We start from the raw sequence: 16,512 nt of genomic DNA, 5'->3' as shown, positions 1-16,512 counted from the left end.
ATGCAATATGAAAGGACCACTAATTTATCACTCATGGAGGACTGGCAGTAACACATGGCTGGGCATACCATTCATTGCACTGTGAGAAGCAGTGAGAAAAGAAAGCTGCTAACGCAATGATTCGGGAATATGGGCTGGCCAGAAGTCACCCATTGTGTTTCATCTGCAGGCTGGTTGAGAGTTGCCTGCTTGGCACATCATACTAGTGCAATTGAAACCTGGAGCTGAACAGAAAACCCTCGTAAGATAGCATCAGGCATCCGCCATGGTCCGCGACATTCTGTACAGTATGCAGCCGATTTCTCAGCCCACTTTGGTTGTCCTAACAATCAGTACTTTATGCCTGAAAGGGCCCAAGACAACCATCACCTTCACTCTCTGCTGCCCATCCGAGCGACCCAAGCATATTGCCAGAGGCTCTTTGGACCTTTCAAGCCCACCAGGATGAGGCAAGAAGCCAAGAGGGTTCCTCCCAGCCGTATATAATGGATATCTTGAACCCGGCTCCTCAGACTGAACAGCGTGTTCCTGCCTCTCCTGAAAACCTGCGGTTTCTCAGCTGCTAGCCTTTGAAAGCTGTCTCTCCATACAAAAGGCATTCCAATGGAGCAGAGCTTGTTTCTTGGTAATCGAAGGCCACGTCTGCTTCAGGTCTGGCTACTTACATTCTGCATTCTTCTTTGCTTCAGGACTGGAGGTAAGTATTGCCCCCATCCCAGAAGAGGTAAAAGAAGAAGAAGCTACTGTTTTACATAGGTTGAATCTATTAGTAGCAGGAGAGATATACTTTGGGGTGGTAAGGGAGAAATGCCTTCTGCCATAGGTCTGCAATAATTCAGTGTTATTGTGCATGCTTTTCATGCAGAAAGCCCCAGGTTAATCCCTTAGCATCTCCAGTTGAAAAGTTTAAGGAGAAGAGAGTGGGTACAATAATGGGGCAAAATGGACAGGTAGCTTGAAATGCTGGAAGGCAGCTCTGTATGTATGTAGGAGTGAATCAGGCTGCCCAACGTCTGGTATATTTGTAGGATGCAGGTAGCACTGTGCTCTAAACCACTGAGCCTCTTGGGTTTGCCAATTGGAAGGTTGGCGGTTGAAATCCCCATGACGGGGTGCGCTCCCGTTGCTCGGTCGCAACTCCTGCCGACTTAGCAGTTCAAAAGCATGCCAGTGCAAGTAGATAAATAGATACCACTGTGATGGGAAGGAAAATGGCATTTCCATGTGCTCTAGCTTCTGTCACAGTGTTCCGTTGCCACAGAAGTGGTTTAGTCATGCCGGCCACATGACCCCGAAATCTGTCTGTGGACAAATGCCAGAAAGCGAGAAGAGCGCCGTACCCCATCATCACCTTTGAATCAACTTCACTGTCCAGGAGTCCTTTACCTTTATGATTTATAGGTGCAGGGATGGAGAGAGAATGTCTCATGTAACATTAAATACGTTCTGCCATTAGTGCAAGGATTTGTGCCTCCACAATGGGACTTCCCTCCTCCTCCTGAGTGGGCCCTAAATCTATTCAGTGCATTCCCCAAACATCCGGAGGTAAATTTGGGCAAGATACGAAGCAGGCATTGGGAGGAGTGAAAGGGAAAACTTCTGGTGGAAAGGCACAAATCCTTTCAGTAACGTCATGAGTGCACTGAATATGACCAATGGGCATATATTCCAGCTTTTTCTGCCAGGTCTAAAAGTGGAGCCCAATAGTTTAGAGCTCATTTCAGGACAGAGTTAAGCTTCAATTTAGGGAGGAAGCTGCTTTTCTTCTGGGAGCGCCATCTTTGGAAAGAAGAGGATTCCCGTGTCTGGACGGAATGTGTTGATAGACTAAGGGCCCAGGAGCATGCTCTGAATCTGCATAGAGTTTCCCCATCCGCAGAGATGTAAATTTAGTCAGACTTTCTGATGGGGGGAAAAATCCTACTGCTCTAGGATCTATTCTGACAGCTATGGGTGCCTATAGGATTTTATGGGTTGGGAGACTGAAAATCAATTGGTCCCTCCACAAATGAAAAAAAAAGGGGGTCTCATTTGGTACTATGCTTTGCAGTACATCCAGGGGAAAAAAATAATATAAATGAGGGAAGTGGTAGGAGTTCCTGGGGTTTCAGACCCCTCGTTTACCTCCTAATGAAGCCCCGGATTTAGTGACCGATGGGTGAAGGTGATGCTTTCAGGGACAAACAATAAAACAATTTTTTGTGCCTCGTACAGCAGATGCTGTGAAATGCAGAAAATGCCTGTCACCTGGTCCTGGCAAGCCGTGTAAACCAAATGATTTGACATGTACGGGGTTATACTGTGTAATGACAGAAAGATTGGCAGGTAAGAAGGCTTTTCTGTGACTATGACTTGCCTATTCTATGCTCTGGTAACCTCTTCATTTTTCTGATGAAAATGGGAATATCCCATTCCACAATGGCAATTTTATTATTTATACCCCACACATCTTACTGGGTTGCCCCAGCCACTCTGGGAAGCTTCCAAAATATATAAAAACATAATAAAACATTAAACATTTTAAAAACTTCCCTATACAGCAGGCTCGTCCAACTATATAGAGACTGTGTCTGAATTCACTTGGTAATGTAAGGAGTAACTGTTAGGCAAACATTCTTTAAGAAACAGACAAAAGTTCCTGGAAGCTTTAAAGAGGGTTCCAGAATTTTCTTTAGTGTATAGTAGTGGTACTCTAGGCTTCATTGGTGTCAGCTGGAGGTGCAAATAAAGGGAGGAAGCTGCAGTTGCAATTTCTGCACCAGGAAATCACACACCATCAGAACGCACGCCAACAATGAGGTGGGAAGGAAGACAATATGTGCTGCTGATACTGTGAGTTTTGCTGTGTCAAGATTGTTAATTACTGGACTGAAATTATACTGTGCTGGAGAGATAAAGAAGGAATGTAAATAGCTTGTACATAATAGTAACAGAAATGCTTGTGCAACCAGTCAAGCAATAAAGAAGCTCTTGACTGTGAATTTGAGTATGACTCCTGTTCTTGTCCTCTGCCTCTGGGGAAAACTCTGCTACAAACAGTAAGAAGTGGTTTTACCGAGGTGCCACTACACAAGCAGAAAAGCGCAGCAGAAGTGTGTGGGCGGTAATCTCTAATAGTAACACCTTTTTAACAGAGTGGTTAATGGACAAATTGACAGAGCTGTCAAATATTGGACATTGCTTGGCAAGTGCAAAGTTGCAGCAGCAATATGAAAAATACCAAGCATTTCCCATGAAAATAAGTATTAGAAAGCTTTTCCCCAGCTCCATTTTGAACACATGAATTCAATTTTGCAGCTGGGGAGATTCCTGGACAAATCACTGCAAGACAGACTGTGCAACAGTCTTCCAGCAGAACTGGAAGAGCTGCTTCATTGGAGTCTTGAATGCCAGCTATATTCTTACATTAAGCCACATTACATAGAGGGACCTTGCTTAAGAAGATGAAATGTTGGAGAGGGACAGGAAAAGTGAGGTTTCTGCTTGAAGGAACTAACTGGCATGTCACTTGGAAAGTAGCCTATTTTTCAGTCTGAAGGAAAGATATTTGAGATTTATCCTTGAAAACAGTGGTGGAGATTCTGAGATTTAAGGGTTTGTTTTATGTGGACATGTATTTTGCAGATGTTTCAACTTTATTTTATTTTAATATTGACACTTTAGTAGTTTTAGCATGGGGAAAAAAATCAGTTTTAGGTATTCATTTGTCAATGGAGCTTAAAATGGAGTTTATTTCAATGTGCTGTGAGCTTTGTCTCTTTTTTGGTATGAACTATGGACTCCACTCAACATAAGCACTTCTCTTTCTCTCGCCAGGTCCAAATAAGGAGTCGCAGACCTTCAAATTTTGTGGCGAACCTGAGAAAAAAAATTTATGTGGAACGAACGGAGAGATTTTTAAAGTACAATGCTGTGAAACTGACATGTGTTTTGACTGATTTTACTGTTCTATTCTTATATTGTTTTAACCCATCCAGAAACCTCATGGTAAAGGGTGGGCAGCCAATCTTTCTCCTTCTCTTTCACTTTCTCCTTTGAAAAACATAATATTAGAACACTTCATACCCTTTGCTTTTGACGGATGTCTGGTCTTCCTCCTGCCATTGCAATTCAAATGACAGAGCAAACACAGAAAAGCAACAAACCCCACCCCGAGACTATGATTCTACCACTGCCTCCACTAGTACACCACTGGTGATAATAGTAATAGTAGTAATAACAATAACCATAACCATAACACAATAATAAAAAAAATGTTCCCCACTCATCTTAAATGTGTAGCCCCAGATGTCTGTTTACCCCCTTTTAGGTACCCCCTTCGGCTCATACTCCTGGTTTGAAATCCTGCTCTTCATCAGCCTGCCAAATGGGCCAATTGCAGGCTGGTGTGGAGAGGGAACAATCAGGATTCCCTCAGGTCCACTCCTGGGGGATTTAAAACAGCCCACGCCAGCCCCCGATGTCCAGCATTTCTTCGTTGGATCAAGCCACCCATTTTGCATTTACAAATTGAATTGACTTTGCAATGGCTGTGGTGGTCGCTGTATTGTTGGTGCCGGGTAGGAATTTGCCTACCTGGGGAATTGGCTATGACCTGGAGGTTTTGCCTAACCCTGTAGCAATCGTCACAACTTTGGCGGTTTAGGCATTGGGTAGCCTTAGCCTTGGTTGGAGGGGGGGTTGTACCCTGGCCTTCCCCTCCAGAAATAGGGTATCATGTTAAAGGGGTCTGTGATGGAGTTGCTTCTGTCCATTTGCCCAGATGGGGGGAGGGGCTTGGGCCTCAGCGTTCCTAGGGGTAGGGATCCCTGTGGGGATCCCCCTATTTGATGTAAGTCATGGGAATCCTCACTGCCGGGTTGACCCTGATGTCATTTCGGGTAGGCAGACCGGAAATAAATGCTTACCCAATGCGTATAGGCAAACTACTTCATCTGTAGTCAATAAAGTTGTACCCTGATTTGATCTCATTCCACTGTGTGGCCTCCTTAATTGGTAGCTCACTTGAGCCGAGGAAAGGTGCACACCCTGGGCCTGTAGACTCTGGGAAGCTTCCTAGAGAATATAAAAATACATAAAACCATCCGGCATTGAAAACTTGCCTATACAAGACTGCCTTCAAATGTCTCAAGGTCAGTCCTTAATTGCCTTGTTAGAGCATCCCAACCGATACTCACAGTCAGGATGGTCGGGGGGAGGCTGGAGCCACTTCCATCCAGACTCTCCTAGGTCACGCCCATCAGATTATTAATTCATCTCTTCCTGGAGCTCATGGGTCCCTGTTCTTCCCAACCCCTCCTTGGTTGGAGAGCTCAAATGTTCTCTTTTCTCTTTCCTGACCATTGCCATGTAATTGGAACATAGCAAGGCTTGTAAGTAGTTTGGACTGGAGGGAGTTCTAGGTGGCCAATCAAGATAGAGATCAATAATAATAGTTAAAATTACTGCTAGTTTGCATGCAGAACAAATGCGAGAATAATTGCTTGCAATATTTGTTGTAACTTACGCAACAATGCTTTCCTTCAATAAAGTTGAAAAATGAAGTTGTGGTCTGTGTTCTATTTTGGTTCCTGTGTAATTTTTGTATCTTGATCACACAAGAAATCACTTACCTTATATTTTCTGTTCCTCACGATTGATGTGTTTATTGTGAGGCCTTATTATTTTGTTCTCATTCCTTTCTTTGATCCAACAACAAATGCCTATTTTAAAAGGATGTGCCATATCCCATGCTTTGCAACAGATGTCTGGGCTCACCAGCACTTCCTCTCCCTCTCCTGCTTTCCCTCCAGCTTCCGGCAAGCACAGACAAAAATACAACAATGCAGATCCTCCATTCTGCATAACACTCTTCCATCATATATGGCAGTCTTCAAATAGAATCCCATACACAAATCACATGAGCCCAGTCAGCATCTGGAAGTATTAACGTAATCGTACCATATTAGTATGTTTCTCCAAGTCTTTGCACTCAGATTCCAAAATAAAAGGGCCTCAGACAATTGACTAACCAGCCAACCTTCCACCTCTCCCCAATCAAAAGCACCAGCTCCTATTGGATGGTATCTGGTTCCAAGAAATATGAATTCTGTTCATGGGATTGCCAGGAATGAGAGTCTGTCTTGCAAGCCTGCTGTCTCTCCATGTCCCACATCTTTGAGTAAAGTTGAAGATACATGCAATATGAAAGGACCACTAATTTATCACTCATGGAGGACTGGCAGTAACACATGGCTGGGCATACCATTCATTGCGCTGTGAGCAGCAGTGAGATACAAAAGAAAGCTGCTAACGCAATGATTCGGGAATATGGGCTGGCCAGAAGTCACCCATTGTGTTTCATCTGCAGGCTGGTTGAGAGTTGCCTGCCCGGCACATCATACTAGTGCAATTGAAACCTGGAGCTGAACAGAAAACCCTCGTAAGATAGCATCAGGCATCCGCCATGGTCCGCGACATTCTGTACAGTATGCAGCCGATTTCTCAGCCCATTTGGGTTGTCCTAACAATCAGTACTTTGTGCCTGAAAGGACCCAAGACAACCATCGCCTTCACTCTCTGCTGCCCATCCGAGTGACCCAAGCATATTGCCAGAGGCTCTTTGGACCTTTCAAGCCCACCAGGATGAGGCAAGAAGCCAAGAGGGTTCCTCCCAGCCGTATATAATGGATATCTTGAACCCGGCTCCTCAGACTGAACAGCGTGTTCCTGCCTGTCCTGAAAACCTGCGGTTTCTCAGCTGCTAGCCTTTGAAAGCTGTCTCTCCATACAAAAGGCATTCCAATGGAGCAGAGCTTGTTTCTTGGTAATCGAAGGCCACGTCTGCTTCAGGTCTGGCTACTTACATTTTGTGTTCTGCTTTGCCTCAGGACTGGAGGTAAGTATTGCCCCCATCCCAGAAGAGGTAAAAGAAGAAGAAGCTACTGTTTTACATAGGTTGAATCTATTAGTAGCAGGAGAGATATACTTTGGGGTGGTAGGGAGGAAATGCCTTCTGCCAAGAGTTTGCAAATCCTTGCGATGGGGTGAGCTTAGAGCTCTTTTCAGGACAGAGTTAAGCTTCCATTGAGCGAGGAAGCTGCTTTTCTTCTGGGAGCGCCATCTTTGGGAAAAAGTTTATTCTGTTGTCTGGGTGGAATGTGTTGATAGACTAAGGGCCCAGGAGCATGCTATGAATCTGCATAGAGTTTCCTCATCTGCAGAGGTGTAAATTTAGTCAGACTTTCTGAGGGGGAAAAGAATCCTACCTCTCTAGGATCTATTCTGACAGCTATGTGTGCACACAGGATTTTATGAGTTGGGACATTGAATCAATTGGTCCCTCCACAATTGGGGGGGGGGGGTTTCGCTTGGTACTATGCTTTTCAGTATATACAGGAAAGAAAATAAATATAAATGAGGGAAGTGGTAGGATTCCCAGGACTTCAGTCACCTTGTCTACCTCCTAATGAAGCCCCAGATTTGGTGACCAATGTGTGAAGGTGATGCTTTCAGGGAGAAACAATAGAACAAATTTTTGTGCCTCCTACAACAGATGCTGTGAAATGCAGACTATGCAGGTCATTTCGTTCTGGCATGCCATGTGTACCAAATGATGTCACATGTGACGGGTCATTCTGTGTAATGGCAGAAAGAGTTAAAGGTAAGGCATCTTTTCTATGTTCCTCTTTTTCTATGCTGCAATGAGCACTTGTCTCTTCTATGCTCTGGTAACCTCTTCATTTCTCTGATGAAAATGGGAATATACCATTCCACAATGACAATTTTATTATTTATACCCCACACAACTTACTGGGTTGCCCCAGCCACTCTGGTCAGCTTCTGACATGCATAAAAACATAATAAAACATTAAACATTTTTTTAAAAAACTTCCCTATACAGGATTGCCTTCAGACGGCTCAGGAGTCCTCCTTACCCTCCAACATTTATCTAATGAAAATAGGGACATCCTAAGAAAAAGCGGGACATTCCAGAATCAAATCAGAAACCAGCTTTTCAAAGTCAGGGACGTCCCTGCAAAATAGGGATACTTGGAGGGTCTGCTAGGTTAGATTACTGCAGTACATTATGTTAGAATTCAGGCTCGGTCAGAGGTATGTGCCTATCTGCAGGCACCGGCTGAATTCCTTTGACCTCCCTCCGGCGACTCCCGGCAGGAAAAAACACACGAGGTCCGTTCCGGCGATTTTCCTCAGGCTGTGAGAAAAACACACCAACTGCTTCTCCTCCTCCTCCTCCCTGCATATCCCCAGGGAGGGGAATCAGACACAGACAGAAATGTAACTACATGCTTTATTCCTGTCTTTAGCAGTTATACAGTAAAAGATGTCTGCTCTCTTCAACAAACAGAGAGAAACTCCAAACTCCACCCATGTACATCCTGTACAGGTCATATGACACACACTGAGCTCATATCCTGTGCTCAATAAGGATGGACTGCCCCTTTGTTTCCATGGCAGCAGTCACACACATCCTGTTTGGCTTTCCAGCCACAGGCAGCTGTCTGAGCTGTTAGAGCCTTTGCTTGCTGCAGCATTGCTGCTTTAGAATAACACATTATACGTGGTGCTTTGAAGACAGTTAGGAAAATGCAGCTGGTCCAGAATTCAGTGTGGGGATGTTTAGGATAGTTGGCAAGGAAATATTTCTTAAGTATTATCCTTCCTTCACTCCCACTAGTGAGTGATGTAGCAGAGCAAATCCCCTTCTGTACTCATGGAAGCTAGTTGATAGATTTCTTTGAATCTCCACAAAATGACTAATCCACTCTGGCTTGCCCAGATGGATTATTTCTGGTGTCTCCTTTTCTTCCTCCTAAAATATAATAAAGACTCAGAGGTCTGTCTTTAAAAGTATAACAATAAGTTTACTCACAAGTTGTTCACAGTACACATCCTGGAAGGCAGGCTTTAAGCTTCAGGTTACAAACATACAATGTGGCTTACATCCTGTATACCTGAAGGAGCGTCTCCACCCCCATCGTTCAGCCCGGACACTGAGATCCAGCGCCGAGGGCCTTCTGGCGGTTCCCTCATTGCGAGAAGTGAGGCTACAGGGAACCAGACAGAGGGCCTTCTCGGTAGTGGCGCCCGCCCTGTGGAACGCCCTCCCATCAGATGTCAAAGAGATAAAGAATTACCTGACGTTCAGAAGACATCTTAAGGCAGCCCTGTTCAGGGATGTTTTTAATATGTAATGCTGTATTGTTTTTAATACTGATTGGGAGCCGCCCAGAGTGGCTGGGGAAACTCAGCCAGATGGGCGGGGTATAAATAATAAATTATTATTATTATTATTATTATTATTATTATTATTATTATTATTATTACATCCTTTGTGAGGATGGGCCCAAGTGCTGCTAGCTGAGAGCGAGCAGCCAACAAAATGGAGGGGACTGAATCGAACAGAACTGAAACAAAATGGCTGCGTGACTCTGCTTTTATAGAGTCACACTCATTTGCTGAGTCACTTATGGGGGAACAGGAAGTGACACACATCCCACATTCAGCTGTCAGACTACTCATCGGGGCAAGACAGTTTGAGCATATAACACCAATCCTGGCCTAATTACACCAACAGCCAATCAGTTTTTGGACCCAATTCGAAGCGCTGGTTTTAACCTATAAAACCATACATGGCCCAGGACCTCAAGGAGGGCCACTCCCCATATGTATTGACCTTCTGCACCCGCAGTCACCATCTGAGGCCCTTCTCTATGTGCTTTCTATGCAGGAAGTAATACAAAAATGATCCTTTTCTGCAGTGGCTTCCCATTTGTGGAATGCTCTCACCTGAGAGGCTCTCCTGGCACCATCATTATATAACTTTAGATGCCAAGCAAAAACATTCCACTCCTCCCAGACCTTTGGCTAATTAAACAATCTATGGCCTTTAATAATGTGTGGGGGGGGGGAGGTTCTTTTTTTTTCATTTGTTATTATGGTATGTATGTTTGTGTTTTTATATTGTAAGGCACCCAGTGATCTTTGGACGAAAGTTGGTATAGAGAGTTAATAAAGAATAAGAATAACATTGAGCAGATCAGGATGAATGCTTAATAAATGGAAGAGCCCAAAGTTTTGCTAGTGCATAATAAAATTACTGTGCATAATAAATTTACTACAGCAGTTATCATTTTCTGGTCAGGCTCTGAATTCTCTTGGTAATGTAAGGAGTAACATCTTCCTAAAAATCACTGCAACCCCGCCTCCCCACCCACAAGGCCTGGGTTGCTGTGCGTTAGAGTAACCTGGTGGACAAGCAGAGGCAAGGACAGGTCCATCTGCTTCATCCAACCAAGTCTCTGTTACACATGCCAGGTTAAGTCCTCCATCCAGTGATGGATGGCAGTGGTCTTACGAATCATTGACCTGGCATTGCATAGCAGCACCTTCAGGTCATGTAGGTATCCCTTGCTGATTCCAGTATCCATCTGGTCAAGACCAGACATGGAGGCAGGGATAGTCCTCAAACAACGACTAAACCTGCCTCCTCGGTAATGACATGGTCTGGTCTTAGCATAACTCCTCCTCCTGCCCATGATCACTGAGATCGGTTGTCCCAGTGCATCCCCCCCTGTGGAACATGCCCCAGCCATTTTGTTGGCTGGGACCCACTCCCAGGCAGCCCTGACCCCTCCCATTAAGAACAAAATAAAACTTAATTAAAAACACACACACAAAAAAACCAATACAAACCAAAAACAGTAAAAATTACAACATACCAAAATTGAACATTCCCAAACATGACTAAACATCCATCCCATCCCCCACACACCAAAAATAATTTTAAAAGGTAAAAACATAATTTTTTTAAAAAAAATATTTAAAACATATTTAAAAGAACTCTGTGCTGTTCTGAGTTCTCCTGGGCAACAACAGCAGCAGCGGCAACAGTCCCTATGAGGCCTGTCAGGCCCTGTCTAGGCCAGGTGCTGAGTGGCAGGGACAGAACCTGTAGGCACTCACAGCAGGGGAGTCCTCTGAAAAACACCAGACATTTCCAATGAATATGGAGTATTAGAAAGCTTTTCCCCAGCTCCATTTTGAACATGTGGATTCAATTGTGCAGGTGGGGAAATTCATGGACATATCACTGCAAGGCAGACTGTGCAACAGTCTTCCAGCAGAACTGGAAGAGCTGCTTCATTAGAGTCTTGAATGCCAGCTATAGTCTTATATTAAACCACATTACATAATAATAATAATAATAATAATAATAATAATAATAATAATAATAATTTTTTATTTATACCCCGCCCTCCCCAGCCAAGGCCGGGCTCAGAGCGGCTTACAAACAATAATAAAAACAAGAAGAATGATTACAACTTAAAAACAAAAATAAAATACAACATTAAAATAATGGAACATTAAAATATTAAAATGTAGCCTCGTCACAGGAGGAGAAGGAAAAGAAAACAAAAGAGAGAGAGAGAGGGAGAGAGAGAGGGGAGGGGGAGGGAGGGAGGGAGGGAATCAAATTGGCTCCAAGCCAAAGGCCAGGCGGAACAACTCTGTCTTACAGGCCCTGCGGAAAGAAATCAGATCCTGCAGGGCCCTGGTCTCATGAGGCAGAGCGTTCCACCAGGCCGGAGCCAGAGTTGAAAAGGCCCTGGCTCTGGTTGAAGCCAATCTAACTTCCTTAGGGCCTGGGACCACTAGGGTGTTGCTATTTATGGACCTTGAGGCTCTCCGTGGGGCATACCGGGAGAGGCAGTCCCGTAGGTACGAGGGTCCTAGGCCGTGAAGGGCTTTAAAGGTCAAAAGCAGCACCTTAAATCTGACCCTGTACTCCACCGGGAGCCAGTGCAGCTTGAAAAGCACTGGGTGAATATGCTCCCATGGCAGAGACCCCGTGAGGAGCCTCGCTGCAGCATTCTGTACCCGCTGGAGTTTCTGGGACAGCTTCAAGGGCAGCCCCGCGTAGAGCGAATTACAGTAGTCAAGCCTGGAGATGACCGTCGCATGGATCACTGTGGCCAAGTCAGGGCGGGAAAGGTAAGGGACCAACTGCTTGATGCGGCGAAGGTGGAAAAATGTCGCCTTGGCTGTTGCTGTAACCTGCGCCTCCATGGAAAGGGAGGCGTCAAGGATTACACCCAAACTCTTAACGGAAGGCAATGGCACTAATTGGGCCCCCGCAAGAGAAGGGAGTTGTTCCCTCATCCCCATGCCATCCCGACCTAGCCATAGGACCTCTGTCTTCGAAGGATTTAGTTTCAATCGGCTCCCACGAAACCATCCAGCCACAGCTTCCAAGCATCTGGTCAGTGTGTTCAGGGTCGAGTCAGTGTGGCCATCCATTAGCAGATAGAGCTGAGTGTGATCAGCATATTGGTGACAGCCCAGCCCAAAGCTCCGGATAATCTGGGCAAGGGGGCGCATAAAGATGTTAAAAAGCATCGGGGAGAGAATTGCGCCCTGCGGCACTCCACATACCAAGGAGTGGTGCGACGACATTTCCCTCCCTAGTGCCACCCTCTGTCCCCGACCAGAGATAAAAGAGCACAACCAGTTACGGGCTAAGCCCTGTATCCCCACGTCTGCGAGGCGGTGGTCCAGAAGATCATGATCAACCATGTCAAAGGCTGCTGACAAATCTAAAAGGATCAGCAGTCCTGACCCGCCTCGATCCAGTTGTCTACGGAGATCATCTGTTAGGGCAACCAGAGCCATCTCCGTCCCAAAACCAGGACGGAAACCGGACTGAAATGGATCTAATGCCGATGTTTCCTCCAGAAACCTACCAAGCTGTTCAGCAACCGCTCTCTCTATTACCTTACCCAGGTATGGAAGATTTGAAACTGGGCGGTAATTGGATAGGTCTAAGGGATCTAATGAAGTTTTTTTTAAGAGTGGGCACACCACTGCTTCCTTCAGTTCCCCTGGGAATGTCCCCGTGTCAAGGGACAAATTGATAATTTCAACCAGGGGGGTCCACACAACATCTGGACACGCCCTAATCAGCCAAGACGGGCACGGATCGAGGAGACAGGTGGTGGGCCTACCAACTTGGAGGAATCTATCCACATCAGTAGGGAGTATCCGATCGAAATGGTCCAACACTGGACCTGAAGTCAGTCGAGGGGCCTCCAGTTCAGTCACTGTATCTAAATTGGCAGGGAGGTCACGGCGGAGCAACAGGACTTTCTCCACAAAAAAACTCATGAATGCCTCACAGCTATGGGTCGAATTTGTGCTTAAATTTGGTTGTCCTCCTAAGGACGTTATTGACCTAATTATTCTAAAAAGTTGTGCCGGGCGAGAGCTAGCGGATGCAATGGAAGCTGCAAAGTAAGATTTCTTAGCAGCTTTCATAGCCGACTCATAGGTTTTCATAAGCGTCCTATAAGATGTTCTTGAGGCTCCGTCACGAGTCCGTCGCCATACTCACTCTAGCCGTCTGAGATCCCGCTTCATTTTCCGGAGCTCCTCAGTAAACCAAGGGGCCCGGTTTTGACGGGGTCGCAGAGGGCGCTTAGGCGCGATCTCATCAATGGCTGCCAAGAGCCGGTTATTCCAGTCCTCAACAAGGTCATCTAATGAGTCGCCAGGAGGAGCAGGGTTCCGCAAGGCTTGTCGGAATCTATCAGGATCCATCAGTTTTCGCGGACGAGCCCAAATAGGTTCGCCACCTGAGCCGGGGAGGAGCGGGAAGTCAATCTTGGCTTTCAGGGCGTAGTGATCAGACCATGGCACTTCCACAGCAGGGAGCATGATCACATCTATGCCAGCCCCAAAGATCAGATCCAGCGTGTGGCCTGCTTGATGAGTGGGGCCCAAAACAACCTGGGAGAGCCCTAGTGTTGCCATGGAAGTCACTAGGTCCAGAGCCTGTGAGGGACCTTGCTTAAGAAGATGAAATGTTGGAGAGGGGCAGGAAAAGTGAGGTTTCTGCTTGAAGGAACTAACTGGCATGTCACTTGGAAAGTAGCCTATTTTTCAGTCTGAAGGAAAGATATTTCGGATTTATCCTTGAAAACAGTGGTGGAGTTTCTGAGATTTGAGGGTTTGTTTTATTTAGACATGTATTTTGCACATGTTTTAACATTATTTTATTTTAATGTTGACACTTTAGTAGTTTTAGCATGGGAAAAAATTCAGTTTTAGGTATGCATTTGTCAATGGAGCTTAAAATGGAGTTTATTTCAATGTGCTGTGAGCTTTGTCTGTTCTTTTGGTATGAACTATGGACTCGACTCAACATAAGCACTTCGCTTTCTCTCGCCAGATCCAAGAAATAAGTTGCAGATCAAATTTTGTGGCGAAGGTCATTATGAAAAATTCTGCGGACTAGAAGAGAAAACAGAAGAAAAAGTTAAAATACAATGCTGTGATACTGACATGTGTTTTGACTGATTTTACTGTTCTATTCTTATATTGTTTTAACCCATCCAGAAACCTCATGGTAAAGGGTGGTCAGTCAATCTTTCTCCTTCTCTTTCACTTTCTCCTTTGAAAGACATAATATTAGAACATTTCATACCCTTTGCTTTTGACGGATGTCTGGTCTTCCTCCTGCCATTGCAATTCAAATGACAGAGCAAACACAGAAAAGCAACAAACCCCATTTGTCACAACTTTGGTGGTTTAGGCATTGGGTAAGCTTAGCCTTGGTTGGAGGGGGGATTGTCCCCTGGCCTTCCACTCATGAAATAGGGTATGCTGTTAAAGGGGTCCATGATGGAGTTGCGTCTGTCCATTTGCCCAGATGGGGGGAAGGGCTCTGGCCTCAGCGTTCCTAGGGGTGGGGATCCCTGCAGGGATCCCCCTATTTGATGTAAGTCATGGGAATCCCCACTGCCGGGTTGACCCTGATGTCATTTCAGGTAGGCAGACTGGAAATAAATTCTTACCCAATGCCTATAGCCAAACCACTTCATCTGTAGTCAATAAAGTTGTGGCCTGATTTGATCTCATTCCACTGTGTGGCCTCCTTAATTGGTAGCTCACTTGAGCAGAGGAAGGGAGCACACCCTGGGCCTGTAGACTCTGGGAAGCTTCCAAGAGAATATAAAAATATATAAAACCATCCCCCATTGAAAACTTCTCGATACAGGACTGCCTTCAAATGTCTCAAGGTCAGTCCTTAATTGCCTTGTTAGAGTATCCCATCCCATACTCATAGTCAAGATGGTTAGGGGGTAGGCTGGAGCCACTTCCATCCAGACTCTGTCAATCAGATTCTCAATTCATCTCTTCCTGGAGCTCATGGAACCCTGTTCTTCCCAACCCCTCCTTGGTTGGAGAGCTCAAATGTTTTCTGTTCTCTTTCTTGAACATTGCAATGTAACTGGAATGTAGCAAAGCTTTTAAGTAGTTTCGACTGGTGGGAGTTCTAGGTGGCCAATCAAGATAGAGTTCAATAATGATAGATAAAATTATTGCTAGTTTTGCATGCAGAAATAATGTGAGAATAATAGCTTGTAATAATTGTTTTACCTTACATATCAATGCTTTCTTTCATTAAAGTTTAAAAGTGAAGTTGTAGTCTGTATTTTATTTTGGTTCCTGTGTAATTATTGTACCTTGACCACACAACAAATTGCTGTGCAGTGGTACCTTGGTTCTCAAAATCTACCCGTTCTGAAAGTCTGTTCCAAAACCAAAGCATTCCAAAACCAAGCTGTGCTTTTCCATAGAAAGTAATGCAAAAGGGACCTCCAAGATGTTATTGTTTGCAGACCATAAGGTCATCTGCGGGGCATACCAGGAGAGGCAGTCCCATAGGTACGAGTGTCCCAGGTCATATAGGGCTTTAAAGGTTAGAACCAGCACATTAAACTTAACCCTGTACTAAATACTTCGTATTTAAATTCGGTTGTTCCTCTGGGGACGTTAAAGACCTAATTATACTAAAAAGTTGTGCCGGGTGAGAGCTAGCGGATGCGATGGAAGCTGAGAAGTAAAACTTCTTAGCAGCTTTCACTGCCATCTCATAGGCTTTCATAAGCGTCCTATAAGATGTTCTTGAGGCTCCATCACGAGCACGCCACCATATTCACTGTAGCCATCTAAGGTCTCCCTTCATTTTCCAGAGCTCCTCAGTAAACCAAGGGGCCCTGTTTCAGTGGGGTCGCAGAGGACGCCTAGGTGCGATCTCATTGATGGCTGCCAAGAGCCAGTTATTCCAACCCTCAACGAGCTCATCTAATGAGCCGCTAGGAGGAGCAGGGTCCCGCAAGTCCTGACGGAATCCATCAGGATCTATCAGCCTTCGCGGGTAAGCCCAAATAGGCTTGCCACCCAGGCAGGGGTGGGTGGGAAGTCAATCCTAGCTTTCAGAGCGTAGTGATTGGACTATGGCACCACCACAGGGTCTGATCATGTCTATACCTGCGCCAAAGATCAAGTCCAGCGTGTACTATCCAGAGACTATCTAGAGCATGTATTATCCACCACGTGCTATCCAACGTGATCAACTCCTGCCCGTAAACCAGTATCCCCACTGTGGAAGTACGTGTGGATCCAGAATTGGCCTCCACAATCACTTACAGGCTCATTGTTAAAACC

At 45.3% G+C, this 16,512-nt stretch overlaps 2 long non-coding RNA genes across 2 annotated transcripts in view; one reads left to right on the top strand and one right to left on the bottom strand.

The window, feature by feature from the left end:
* The window catches only part of LOC309337460, a 180,823-nt gene that overhangs the window by 137,776 nt on the left and 26,535 nt on the right, over positions 1 to 16,512 (bottom strand). The window lies entirely within an intron of this gene.
* LOC309337347 lies at positions 469 to 15,483 on the top strand. The gene is made up of 5 exons (XR_014154182.1): positions 469 to 697; positions 2,215 to 2,325; positions 3,817 to 6,877; positions 7,535 to 7,642; positions 14,231 to 15,483. It is a non-coding gene; the product is annotated as an uncharacterized lncRNA (long non-coding RNA).

This window comes from Podarcis erhardii, assembly GCF_964252035.2.
Source record: "Podarcis erhardii genome assembly, chromosome: 2".
Lineage (NCBI taxonomy): Eukaryota > Metazoa > Chordata > Lepidosauria > Squamata > Lacertidae > Podarcis > Podarcis erhardii.
The sequence above is the reverse complement of the archived record's forward strand: the minus strand, read 5'-3'. Positions and strand labels throughout refer to the sequence as shown.